The 15,156-nt window shown below is 33.6% G+C and overlaps 1 long non-coding RNA gene across 1 annotated transcript; it reads right to left on the reverse strand.

Annotated features, from left to right (window-relative positions):
• Positions 1-11,802: 11,802 nt before the first annotated feature.
• On the reverse strand, positions 11,803-12,957 carry LOC143056069 (uncharacterized). Its single transcript, XR_012972234.1, has 2 exons — positions 12,604-12,957; positions 11,803-12,221 (listed from the first exon to the last, which is right to left on the reverse strand). It is a non-coding gene; the product is annotated as an uncharacterized LOC143056069 (long non-coding RNA).
• Positions 12,958-15,156: the final 2,199 nt, after the last annotated feature.

The following is a 15,156-nucleotide window of genomic DNA, read 5'->3' on the forward strand; positions in this document are numbered from 1 at the left end:
CCTTATTGTAAAATTGTAGCGGGACTTTTATTATAAGAAAACATGTACGGAATTTTAGTAGATTTTAGTAGATACAAAAAAGTGAGATTGCTGTATTGCTTTGCATCAATGATAGATTAGTATTTGTTTTGACATTTTATTTTAAAATGAAATGTTTAAGATTATTTCAAATATCTCTTTTTCATAATAATAATCTATATATAAAAAAAGATGTGGTATGATTGCCAATGATACAGCTCTTCACAAGACACAATAGGACACATGAAAAATTAACAACCATAGGTCACTAAGCGGCCTTCGACAATTAGCAATGGCAATACCACATAGTCAGCAATAAATTGTCCCGAAATGACAAATGTAAAACAAATCAAACGAGTCAACCATTGAAAAATGTCTAGACTCTAGTCAACCATTGAAAACATTCCTTGTTTAATATTGAAGTGAAATTTAATAAACCGGATGTTAAATACATTGTGATGGTCTTACTTATAATATGTATTTGTGATTGTATCAAAACAGTTTTGCAGATGATAATGAATTCATAATATTTAAATAAAGAATTCAAAAGTTGAAAGGTTGATATCGTTTCGACATAAATGTGAGTTTATACAAAATCAGAAACCTCCTTTGTTTGAGTTTTTGGTTTGAACGAAAGACCTTAAATCGATCCTTTTCAATGTATTTATACATCTTTCATAGACTGAGGGAGATTTATATTTTAACATTTAGTGGAAACCTATATATTACTAAGGTTTGTATGTATTTGGGTTATTTCTGTTGTTCTTTGACAGTGGCGGATCCTCGACTTTTTATTTAGGGGGCACTGACTTACGTAATAGGTCCGTTCAAGTAAAGCGGCAGCGATTCCCTATGTAATCAACCAAATTTTTCCGTTAAAAGAGGTGGCCCTCTCCTCCAGGGTCCTCTGGATCTGACTATGATTGACGTTTACTAAACATCTGCTACGTTCATGCGAAAACTTTCTAACAAAATTTGTTCGCAAGAAAAATATTAAGACGCCAAAACACTAAAAACGAGAAGACAACTGAAATCTGTCAACCTAACAATCAATGTGATGTCATTGTCTTAAAATTTTATAAATACATATTATATATTCTAGATTTAAAAAAAAAGACATACTCTGTTTTGATAATCAAAATGTATGCTTGATACACGCTTTTAGTTCGTATGATCTTTTTGTTATTCTACACCGAAATAAGGTTGATTGATAGCTGTAAGTAGATTTGATTAATTTTTTAATTGATAAAGGATTTGACTTTTGGGTTATCGATTTATAAAACCAAATACTGTCCTTAAACATTCTAGAATTGACATGCGTCTGTCGAGAACAAGATTCCATTAACCAAATTTCCAAAATTTCGGTTAATAAGTTAAGATCAGTTAACGTCAAAGAATGTCTAGAACTTAGTTTGAAGGAACTTCAGATTGTTAAAATGACCACACAAATCGTATTTATTGATGGTCTTGCCCCAAGTTATACAGGTGCATATTACATCTACGGCCTCTACGTTTCATAATGTAATGGTAACTTAGGAATATGAATATAGTCACCCTTTGTCTTTCTAAGACCGGTAGTAAAACCTCGCCAAAGTAGTGCGTCTGTTTTGTCTGTGCAGAATGTACAAGTTTGCATCCACATCCGTTCAGAATAGGGACATAAAAGCTGATGCCCTCAATTAATCAGCATAAACAAATGTTGAACGTGACTGTAAACATATCTTGAGATTCCAATACAAAGATGAGATACAGTCGACTCTTGTTATCTAGAAGTCATCCACATCAGAGAAATATTTCGAGATATTCGTAGTTCGACTCACTCTTTCGTTTCAAAAGAAAATACAACAAAATTAAAGACGCCGATTGAGTAGTTTTTATGTGATCATTAACGAAAGTCTTAATCCTCAATTTATACACACCCAAGCTCATAAGTGTAAATCACGATTAACTGTTTTTATAGTCAGTACTTCGGTGTTGACATGAATATCAGTTATACAGTAAATTTTTTTTTAATTTCCTGTTTCGAAAAAAATAAGGACTTTTTTACTCAAGGAATAGATTACCATAGCCGTATTTGGCACAATTTTTTTGGAATTTTCGGTCCTCAATGCTCTTCAAGTTTGTACTTGTTGGCTTAATCACTTTTTCATCTGAGCGTCACTGATGAATCTTATGTAAACGAAACTTGCGTCTGTCGTACTTAATTATAATCCTGGTACCTTTTATAACTATTTACACCACTGATCCGATGCCACTGCTGGTGGACGTTTTGGCTCAGAGGGTATCACAAGCCCAGTAGTCAGCACTTCGGTGTTGACATAAATATCAATTATATGGTCATTTTTTTTTCTTTTTAATTTCCTGTTACAAACCTTAATTTTTTAGAAAAACTATGGATTTTCTTATCCCAAGAATAGTTCAACTTAGTCATATTTGGCACAACTTATTGAAATTTTCTAGCTGATCTGAGCGTCACTGATGAGTCTTATGCAGACGAAACGCGCGTCTGGAGTACTAAATTATAATTCTGGTACCTTTGATAACTATTTGAAATCATTTTAAATACTTTTTCATGAAATGAACAATGTATCGCTTATTATTTATGAAAATTCTATAAAAGATATTCTTCGGTAAACACTCGTAGTAATAGCATGTCATAAATCAATACAGTGGTCAGTGACCGGAAATTTGATTACACGTGTATTGTCAGATTTACTCTTCAATCCATTTAAATCCCGGAGGTCATGTTTTGACATATTTGTATTAGTTCGAGATAAATAATGAATTTGGATTTTTTTGGGTAACCTTGGAACCGTAAATTTAGATCGACTCAACAAAAATATCAACTCATCCAATTTCGACTCATCAGGAGTCTGTCTACATACAAATATTCATATGGAACAAAGTTCGGGACCACGTACAAACTTCGACTCATCCGAAATTTCGAGTCAACGGAGTTTGAGACAAGGTCATTATTTCAAGTTTACCATAGGTATCACGTGGTCTTTCGTTTTTCTTGTAATGGAGAATCAAAAAGAGTAGATATTTTCTAACGAGTTTCCTACATCTAAAAATATTGCAAAAAAACTATGAGTATATTTTTTTCCGATTGATGTCCACTCTGGTTTCAAGTTCCTGTTTTCAACACGTGTCTGAATGTCTAAATGGTAATGAAGTAGGTATTTGCAACTGGATAATCAGCGATTCATTAACAAACTTTTAAGTTTTATCGATCTACTCCATTTGTACTCCTTTAACATAATTTCTCGAATAAGGTTTAATTCTTACTTAGATAAAAAAAAAAATTTCAGACGCTAAACAAAAATTGTTTAAAATAATTATCAAAGGTACTAGGATTATAATTTAGTACGCCAGGCGCGTGTTTCGTCAACATAAGACTCATCAGTGACGCTCATATCAAAATATTTATTAAGCCAAACAAGTAAAAAGTTAAATATGATAAAGAGCATTGAGGATTCAAAATTCAAAAAAGTTGTGCCAAATACTGCTAAGGTAATCTATGCCTGGGATAAGAAAATCCTTAGTTTTTCAAAAAATTCAAAGTTTTGTAAACAGGAAATTTGTATAAAATGACCACATTATTGATATTCATGTCAACACCGAAGTGTTGACTACTGGGCTGGTGATACCCTGGGGGACGAAACGTCCACAAGCAGTGGCATCGACCCAGTGGTGTAAATAGTTATCAAAGGTACCTGGATTATAATTTAGTACACCAGACGAGCGTTTCATCTTTTAAAAAAATGGTCTTTAAGCATTCAGCATTTGCTTCCTGAAATTCAACATATTCTTTAAAAAGTCTGGTGACACTATGAAACATTCAAATTCAAAAGTCGAAGAAAACGAAAAACGGCAAACACACAAACTTTTTTTTGGCTAAGCTTTTTGAACCCCAAGCTCTTCAACATCGTTATTAATTTGACCTTTTCACTTTTTTTTTTGTAGACGAAATGCGCGTCTGACACAAATAAAAGATTCCAATCCTGGTATCTATGATGAGTTTTTTACAATAGTATACAAAAACTTTGATATTTATGAATTAAGGTCATTTTTATAAATTAATTGTTTACAAAACTTTTGAATTTTTGTAATACTAATATAAAAAAGAAGATTTGGTATGATTGCCAATGAGACACCTCTCCACAAGAGACCAAAATGACACAGAAATGCACTATTGATCACCGAATGGCCTTCAACAATGAGCAAAGCCTACATTAATGCTTTTCTACCTCAGGAATAGATTACCTTAGCTGTATTTGGAAAAACTTAAGGAATTTTGGTTCTTTATGCTCTTCAACTTCGTACTTTATTTTGCCTTTTTATCTTATTTTGGATTCGAGCCTCACTGATGAGTCTTTTGTAGACGAAAGGCGCGTCTGGCGTTAATAAAAAGTATGATGTTGGTATCTATGAAGAGTGTATTTAAGTAGAACACATAAGAGTGATTAACACATTGATACGGCAATCGGAACGCATCCGTGGTAACATATATTTAAAAATGGTCAATCCATTTACGATGGGGTCCATTAACTTTCTCAGAATAAAAGAACTGAATTAAAGGCTCTTGTATGGTTCAAGAACGACTAAGCGATTTGATATTTAAGGGAGAAACTTTGAAACATGTTGGACAATTTTGAGTACTTATAAACAGGCTGTACATTGCCAGAACGTATATCTAATTAGACTTATTTTAAATGTGTCTTTTAGATAAAAAAAAATTTAGATTCATAGTTTGATAAAACATGAGATATTCTCAATAGCAATATGTAGCTTTGAACAATATTTGAATTTGAAGGACATATAGCAAAAGGTTAATTTTGATGGAATATGTAAAAGGTTTATCTTTATCTATAGACTCTTTAAGTTGTCAACTTCTATGTCATTTTGGTCTACTTTGTTGGCAATCATACCACCTATTCTTATCTTTATCTATATGAATTTCGAAAAGTTGTATTGACGCTGTAAGTGAAATCGAGGTTCAACAGAATATATATTTTTAGTGTTTGTAACTGAACTAGATGAAAAAAAGATTTTAAACTAACAACACCTTATATTGAAAGACGAAGAACTCTTACCCAAACTCTATCCCCTTGGACAAGTCTAAGAATTGCTAAGTTCGATCCCGGTCCATTTCCTACATCCTGGGTACCAGCAAATATGCTTTGAATTAAGTAACCATTTTTAACTATTTGTGCTTCGAGTCGTTTTTGTGCCAGGACAAGAAAATGGACGAAAAATACATAATATCCTGGTGCTGGTGCCTGGAATATTCCATTTTTCCCGTCGTAGGCACTTTCTAAATTGGTTTTCACTCTGTCGAAACGAATAACCTCGTTATCATTTAAACCAATATGGCAATCACATTTGGATGAAAAGCAACATTCAATGCTATAAAACAACATAAAAGATAGTTTTTTAGAAATATTAAGCATGAAACGATAACCATGACTGGAGGAACAAAACCATATAAAACATGTATACAACATTACAAAACCGTACTATACCTATACCTGTTGACCCGGTTTTCCAAATTCTGATGATAGCTGTGCATAGTCATTAATTCATAAATAAAATCAACAGTAGTATACCGTTGTTCGAAATTCAATAATCGATCGAGAAAAAAAAACAAATCCGGGTGGGTTGAACCTGGTATTGTGTCATGTTTTTTTTATTTTAGTTTTTTATTGAAATATTTTGTTACATTAGTTAGAGGGTTGAGCGCGCACAAACATGTTTAACCTAACCACTTGCTAGTATTGCATGGGCCTGTAGTCATGCCTGCGTTGATATTTTGCAAACATCCCATAGAGCAAATTACATGGATGATTAATATTGTCCAAATATGATATATGTACAGTCATGTTACTCATGACACCATATATCATTTGTTTTAACTTTAAAAAACGAAATCAGTGTTAGTGCCGATGAAAAGAACATTCTAAGATTTTACTACGGTGTTTAATTAAGTTTCAACTTGGACTATCACAATAGTCACGGGTTTGAAAAAAAAACATTTATTGTTTAAAATGGAACTACTTAACTGAATTTAACTTATGACAACTTATTCTGTTCAATGTATACAAATCAATAAAAGAAGATCTCATGATATCGATTAAATGTTTTAGATACACTCGATTTATCGTTTATTTTGACTCGTTCCATTTGTAAGCTCTCCTGTAACTAGGTTATGTATTGCCTGTTCGAGAACTACAACCCTTGTAGACAAACGTTCATTTTCTTGTCGTAGGAGTCTGATTTTATCTTTCTGTTGTAAAGTTTCTCGTTGCATCTCGCTGTGAATTTTCGTCATCTTTGTCTCTGATCTGTCGTTAGCTTGTAGTGAGTTAGCCATGGCATCTTCAAGCAAAGGCAGTCTGTTGATACGATACTGTCGGTATCGCTTAACTCAGATCTGCAAAATGTTACAAAAAGAAACAGAATTAGTAAGTTCATCTTAAACATGAAGTTCTATGGCACCTGTAAAGCTATGTTCAAAGTCAGATTAAACAACACACAAGTACACACGATTTAAGATAAGATATATACTTGTACCATTTGTGAAATTTTACCTGTTGTGTCTGTTTGTTTTGTTTACACATCGTTGACAATATAATGGAATTTGATGCGACTGTCATACACGTTAGAGATTTGGCCTGCTTTAAAAACAGGTTTAATCCACCATTTTCTGCATAAGAAAATGTCTGTACCAAATCAGGAAGTACACACGATTTAAGATAAGATATATACTTGTACCATTTGTGAAATTTTACCTGTTGTGTCTGTTTGTTTTGTTCACACATCGTTGACAATATAATGGAATTTGATGCGACTGTCATACACGTGAGAGGTTTGGCCAGCTTTAAAAACAGGTTTAATCCACCATTTTCTGCATAAGAAAATGTCTGTACCAAATCAGGAATATGACAGTTGTTATCGTTTGGTGTGTTTGAGCTTTTGATTTTGCCTAGTTTCAAGTTGGTGTTACCACACATTCATTGTTTTGTGGATTCATCACTAATTGTTGAATACCAATTTTCGGGGATTTCTTGGTTAAAATTTAACCACGAAATTAAATGTTCAGCAAAGGACATTTTTTTATAAACATGAATTCAGACTTATACAAATAAAGACAACAGTAGTATACCGCTGTTCATTAGTCATCAAACGAGTATGCGAAAAGAAATCCGGGCCCAAAAACCAAAACACGTCAACTATAGGAGGCAAAACCACGAAATCCAATCTTCATAAAAAAAATGAAAAAAACACTTTATAAGTTTGATTCATACGAAGCTCTTTACTTGATTAAACTTCATCAGGAACGCTCATTCAATACACGAAAACTGATACCCACACAAATAAATGAATTAGCAGTACTTTGAACCAAAACTTAAACCTGATGCAGGTAGAGCTATTGAATGGAGTCGGACAAACTATTCTAATTGAGCAATCAGAATAATAAGATAAAAATAAAGGGAAGGTTAAACAATAGTCAAAAGAAATATAAATTGAAAATTTGGTATAATATTACTAAGAAATACTCAGATTTAAAAGCAACGAGAAATGGGAGTCAACAATTGGATCTGAATCATGGCGTTGTTGTGTCGTTGTTCTCCTCTTATATTTAATGCGTTTCCCTCAGTTTTAGTTTGTTACCCCGATTTTGTTTTTTGTCCATGAATTTATGAGTTTTGAACAGCGGTATACTACTGTTGTCTTTATTTTTCAGAAACTGACTTAGTTATCTTTATCAACTTTGGATCTCTTTCCAAAAAAAATCAGTAGGATATATATCAGCATTTTGATATTCAAATATTGTCAGTTTATTTTCTATGAGTAAACTCATCATAGATACCAGGACTAAGATTTGTATATACGCCAGACGCGCGTTTCGTCTACAAAAGACTCATCAGTGACGCTCGAATCCAAAAAAGTTAAAAAGGCCAAATAAAGTACAAAGTTGAAGAGCATTGAGATCCAAAATTCCTAAAAGTGTTGCCAAATACAGCTAAGGTAATCTATGCCTGAGGTAGAAAAGCCTTATTATTTCAAAAAATTCAAAATTTTGTAAACAGTTAATTTATAAATATAACCATATCAATGATAATTCATGTCAGCACAAAAAGTGCTGACTACTCGGCTTGTGATACCCTCGGGGAAATAAATCTCCACCAGCAGTGGCATCGACCCAGTGGTTGTAAATAAACTCATCATAGATACCATGACTAAATTTTGTATAAACGCCAGACGCGCGTTTTGTCTACAAAAGACTCATTAGTGACGCTCGAATCCAAAAATAGTAAAAAGGCCAAATAAAGTACGAAGTTGAAGAGCATTGAGGACCAAAATTCCTAAAAAATTTGCCAAATCCAGCTTTAGGTAATATGTCTCTTTTTCTGGTATCTTTCGTCCCTCTTTTATTAAAGTCTTAACTTACAGAACATAATTAGCAATACGGTAGGTTTATATAGGAAATGCTTACCTTTTTTTTTTTACCAATGTAAAATGACCAACGTATATAGAAGGGATAAATATTTCAGATTAAAAAAAAAGTTTTCTCTAAAACTGACAATATCAAGTTACGTTTGGAGGACTCTTCTGTCGACTTCTTTTCTTTTATTCAGATGAGGCAGATTTATCCAGGGAGTTTTTACGAAGAAAAAAAGAAATAAGCAATATCCTTTACTTCACTTTCACCTTTAAAGATGATGATTCACTGGAAAGTGTTTTACAATAAACCAACCCCACACGTTAAGCTAAAAGACCCCCACACGAAAAATTGACTAAATATAACCCAATTCAAACAAGAAAACCAACCCCACCATATTCTGTATGTATGTGCCTGTCCCAAGTCAAATTGTTTAGTACCTGGAGGATTTGGTTGAAGAACATTGAGTACCCAATATTCCAACAAGTCGTACCAAATACGTATACGTACAAGGTAAATTTATCCAACATTCACGATATGCTTTTATTTCAAATTAAGTCAAGGGACCGTCCATAACCAAAGTTTGCTGAAAGAGTCGTTTAACACCAACAATAAATCATTTTGTTTTAAATTTGTTGTTAACTGCGTATGCGATAATACCCGTAGTGGTGACTTGGGCAAATAAATAGTGTCACTCTGGTCTTCTTCCGATCGGCAGTAAAACTCTCTTTGATGTGGGGCGTCCGTTTGGCTGTGCGGGATGTTCTGGCATTCAGCCAAGTCAGGTAAAAGAAATGTCGTTAAATTCGATGCCTCGTGTAGAAATACTTCCATGCTATCTGACCATTTATAACCCTTGTCACAATTCTTTGAGGCGGGTTGTTGCAAGGCAAAATATCTGACCCTATCCCATATTCCCTCTTTTTCAAGTAGAAATCTACATTTTCTGGACATTCATTCCGACGGCCTCTATTACAGGACCTACCTATTGCTTTTATTATTAATTATTTTCGTCCTGAACAGGCATGAAATATTCGCCACTATATGTCAATATATCAGGTGCATTTATTATTTCTAGTTCATAGACACGACAATCTTGACATATATTCTGATTTTAAATGTAGGTATGTCTATTGAACGATTCGAGATGAGACACTGGCAGATGTCCAGCTGACGACTAAATGTGATAATAAAGCATTCAACATACCTAGTAATTCTTCAAAGTGTAGGGTGCCAGTAACCATATTGACTTTAATTAGTCACCAGGCTTAATTAAATGAAAAGTACGGACATCAAAAAGAAAACTTGGTATTATTGCCATTGAGACCTTGATGTTCAGAAGGATTTGAAAAGTAATTCTTACTATACAAAGCCATGTTAGCAACTATGATATTTTCTTAGCTGTCTTATATAAACTTATATTTCATATATGTACATACTTTTCCTATGCATGCACATAATTTGCTTTATATGCACATACTTTACTTTCAGTGCAAACCCCAAGGGTGACTGGAGTATAGAAATATGGTCACTTGGTCTTCTCCCGACCGGTAGTAAAACGCTTGTCGAAGTGGGGCGTCCGTTTGGCTGTGCGGGATGTATCAAGTTCGCAGTCACGTCCGGTCAGAAGGGGGACGTTAAATCCGATGCCTCGTGTAAAGAGAGTGCCACACACTTTGCACGTGAAGAACCCTTGCAACAACTCTTTGAGGGGTCCGTAGGTGGCCTGTTGCAAGGCGAAATTTCTGTCCCTATCCAATATACCCTCATTTTCCAGTGGCAGTCCAAATTTCCCCGACCATCATCCCAGATGGCCTCTATTGTATCAACCTACCTATTGTATTTATTGTGAATTTGTTCTCGTCCTGAATATGCATGAAATATTTGCCACTGGACGTTAAGCAACCAACAATCAATCAATACTTTCAGTGCAAACAATTTTTCTATATTTGCAAATGGTTTACTTTAGTGATACTGAGAGGTTTAGTGCTAGAAAACCAGGTTCAATGCACCATTTACTACATTCAAAAATGCCTGTACCAGGTCAGGAATATGACAGTTGTTGTGAACGTTACTCCCCTGAGACCGTTTTCAGAAAGCTCACAAACTTGGTAGTATTGTTTGTCATCAAGTGCAGTCAGTTAGATGTAGCCATCTAATACCGCAATTTTTACCCGACGTATTTTTAAAGGAAATATGATTGGTTTTTTTTTTTTTTTTTTTTTTTTAGGGGGATTTTGGGGGGATGGGGATTATTGTTATAACGGTGTTATCTTTTAAATGCAACACCTCTGACACTATATGTCTTGACTTGGTTTGATTGCTCGCCACCATGTGTAGTAGGCAACAGTAAAGTAAGTAATTTTTTCGAGTTATAAAAGATGAATATGCACTTAGAATGCTCTTATTCTGAAATGTAGAATACAACCCTTTTAATACAAACAATAATGCTCTCATAGTCTATGTATCATTTACAGACACTTTACACAGTTTAAATAGAAAGAATAAGTACATTTCGTGAAAATGAATCTATATATCCTATATTGTTTTAACAATAATTTGACTCATTTTATAATAAAACCTTAAGAGAAAAAAATACTCGTGATAAGTTATTGTAAGTACTCTTGGCTAGTGAGTAAATCAGGACATTTTAGTATTACTTAAGACGTTAATATTGGTACGTTGTTTTTTTTTTAAGTTTTACCAGGGAGTCAAAATCTGGTAAATAAAGGCAACAGTAGTATACCGCTGTTCAAAACTCATAAATCCGTGGACAAAAAACAAAATCGGGGTAACAAAACTAAAACTGAGGGAAACGCATTAAATTTAAGAGGAGAACAACGACACAACATTAAAATGTAACACACACACAGAAACGTACTAAGCATTAGACAAAATCCTATGAGAATAACAAATATAACATCAAAACCAAATACACGTATTTGGGATAGATAAATACCGTGACACGTCTTATAGTAATGTGAACACCAATTACTAGTAATCCAATAAAATGGGCAAAATTCAAAATGTCATCGAAAAAAATACTTACTTTGTGGGGTTACTAACAACTCAGAGAGATAAACTATATTGATTTATATCTTTATTTCAAGCTTGTTTTTTTTAAATATTTTTCATATAAATAGATGTGAAATACATACATTCATATCAAATTGACCCATAAACCTGCTCACACTCGAACTCAAAACCCCAATCATTTCACTGGAGAGAATTACAGAAAAAAAAGATAAATGGACAACGTACTGCATCCATGAAAAAAGACGAAAGTATCGGAAAGTCAACTTATACAGGTAAATGAGGAATTTAAAATACAATTCAAATGAAATGGACGTCTTTTTACTAGAAAATCACGTAGTTATTTGTAATACAGAAAGGACTGAATACACATTGCCGTACAAATGAACCGTCGAACCAGCTTTGAGAATAATGGTGTCACCTTTAGATAATCGTTCTAGTGAATCAAACGTCGTAGTTTTCACGTCTGAGTCATGACCATTGTGCAGATATATGTGATTCCTTAAACTGTTGTTTGTATACACGTCAACCCGACATCCTGCTGTATTTGTCATTAAAGAAACAGATATCCGATATAATCCATCATTGTCACAAGTAAAGTAGCCTTTGTTTCGGATGTTGGCTAAACGTGTGCTGTTTAATCCATTTGATGATCTTATGCCGTTAAACATGATGGTCGATCCTGATGAATACGTCTTATAAACAGGATATAATGAAACTGCAGCTGGAATAGAATGCAATATATTAATTCGTATAATATTTCCTTATAAGTTTTTAATTACGTTTCAATATTTACATTCACGCCTTATGGTTTATAAAAGTGATTTTGAGGAATTAATGTACAATCAGTGATACAATGGACATAAAACAGATGGGTTTTGAGTAAAATTGATTTTTCAATCGTACTTTATTCAATAAAGAACATATATGATGTTCTAAAGTTACGGGTTATGCATATTGATTAACACATGCTCCGCAATGGGTTATAGTTTGTATTTTATTTGTGTTTACTCTCATTGGCGTATACCTCTTATCTTTTTTCTATTGATACTTTAATACTTATTATAACTGTTTAAATTCACTCTTTAACATTATAGCTATTATACTTCTCTGATTATAAGCTGTTATATCGTTCAAAGCCTTTGCCACTTTAATTGAATTTTGACTGACATCTACTGCCACCTTATGAATACGAGCTTTGTTTATTGTTTCGGACGACTGAAATTGGCTATTCATCGACTGTTCCACGACCATGGTTTTATTATAAAGTGCCAGGAAGTCCTGTTTACGGGCATTGTCACTAGATTGTAAAACAACAATTTGACTGTTCGTATTTTGTAGTTCGTGTTCTAAATGGTCCGTTTGATTGCTTATTCGAAACACGGCTTGTAGGTCAGCAACACTTTTCAGCTGTTTAAGCGAATGAATTTCGCTTTCCAAAAAATGCGTTTTATTTTCGAACGTTGCATAGTTCTGCTTTATTTGATTGTATTGCACTTCAAGCGCAGAATGGCTTTTTCGAAGGGAATTTAACTCCGTTTTCAATTGAAAATTTTCACTTTCGACATCAAGTAAGCGGATGTCAAGTACTTCCGTTTTATTTTTTAATTCTTTTACATATTGTTCTATTGTGTTGTTATCCTTATTTGACTCATGAAGCTTATTTCCAACTGCCGTTTGCGTTTTCACAAGCTCATGCTGCAGTTGCGTCACAGCATACTCCAAATGAAGGCGTGCTTGCCTTTCCTCAAAAAACAAATCCATTAACGCCTTATAATGTTTATCTGTCATGTATTGCCCAGTGCCTGGAGGGTTTGTGGTATCAATAAGAAATCCATCACAACAAACAAACATCAGGATGAACACAAAGAACATTTTGATTCTCAGTAACTGTCTGATGAAATGTTCAACTTAGTCAAATGTTCTGAAAATCTAGGTTTATAGATAATGTATTTCTAAATATAAAGTTCACACCGAATTCTGACAACGCTATCATTGATCTCATTTGACCCAGGTGCCTATTGACTCTCCTTACTAAGGTAAATCGTACAATTTTTAGTGCAATCTTTATAACATTTGCACATATATATATATATAGGTCTCTGGACTACGATAACCTTTTTTCAAAATCATCAAAGTCAAACGACCTTCCGTAACCAAAGTTAAGGAGAATTTAAAACATCTTTATTGATATATGTTACTAGTATAGAAAATGCAAATCCACAAAAATACTGAACTCCGAGGAAAATTCCAAATGAAATGACAAAATCAAAAGCTTAAACACATCAAACGAATGGATAACAACTGTCATATTCCAGACTTGGTAAAGGCATTTTATTATTTAGAAAATGGTGGATTGAACTTGGTTTAATAGCTAGCTAAACCTTTCACTCGTATGACAGCCGTAAAAAAAATCCATTATATTGACAATGATGCGTGAACAAAACAAACATACGAGCTTTTTTTCTGATTCTTACAAAAACTTTCGATGACCTTGTTTAGAAAAAGGACGAGACGTTCTTTGAAATAACCTGCTTCATCAACTTTCTGCTCAGACAATGGTGACGTTTTACGAAGTCTGAGAAGGAGCTGCAAGCTCTTGAATATCGAATAAGTTGAGAAATGTGTATCTAATACGCAAGTGAGGTTGGTTTATTGCTACTAAGGTGGTGGAAATTGATTGTTTCAAAATTAAAATTGTCTCGTTTGTCATAGAGTATGGTACTGAGATGACTGTTTATGTCAAAATCGAGGTATAAGTATAAAAATGAGGCGGAGGAACTCTTTTCTGTTGGTTCTTACATTTCTTGTTCTAAGGGATATTTTAATTGAACCCAATCGGTAAAATTCGGATTGTAAATGTAAAAGTGAAATTAAATTACATGGCTTATTTGATCTTCTTGTATTGTAAATGGCCTGGTGTGCTGAAAGAGTCGTAAATCACCAACAATGGATCCTTTAATTATGCTGTTTCCTTCATACACGTTTATTTTTACTAGTTTATAGACACAATAATCTTGACATATATACCGATTTTAAATAAGGTCTGAATATCAAACGAATCGGGATAAGGCACATGTACAGCTGACGACAACGTGTAAAGATAAAGCATTCATCATAGCTAGTTATTCTGCAAAGTGGGTGGTTCTTGTAACATTATTGATTTGAAATAGTCGTTAGACTTAAATGAATGACATAGAAATTAAAGGAACGGACACAGCAATATACCAACTCCACTTGCATATGGGATATACATTTTCCAACTCATTCGGTATTCATACTTTACGCCACCAGTGTCTGAACAAAGAGTTCATCCAAAGATAACAAAAGGTTGTTGATAAATATTACATATGAACTTCACAAATAATATATGATGATCTTGAAGTATAGAGTCTAGGTACTGACGTAACGTGTTATGATGTTATGGTGTTCTTTTTATTTTTATTTGTAGATATTTTAAACCTTTGTTGTTCTGTTCATTTTTGGGTTGTTTTTTTTTTTTGGCGTGGCTCGGTATCTATAAAAAAAAGAGGGACGAAAGATACCAGAGGGACTGTCAAACTAATAAATCGAAAATAAACTGACAACACCATGGCTAAAAATGAAATGAACAAACAGACACACAATAGTACACATGACACAACATAGAAAACTAAAGA

The sequence above is a fragment of the Mytilus galloprovincialis genome, chromosome 13 (genome assembly GCF_965363235.1).
Source record: "Mytilus galloprovincialis chromosome 13, xbMytGall1.hap1.1, whole genome shotgun sequence".
In the NCBI taxonomy this organism is placed as follows: domain Eukaryota; kingdom Metazoa; phylum Mollusca; class Bivalvia; order Mytilida; family Mytilidae; genus Mytilus; species Mytilus galloprovincialis.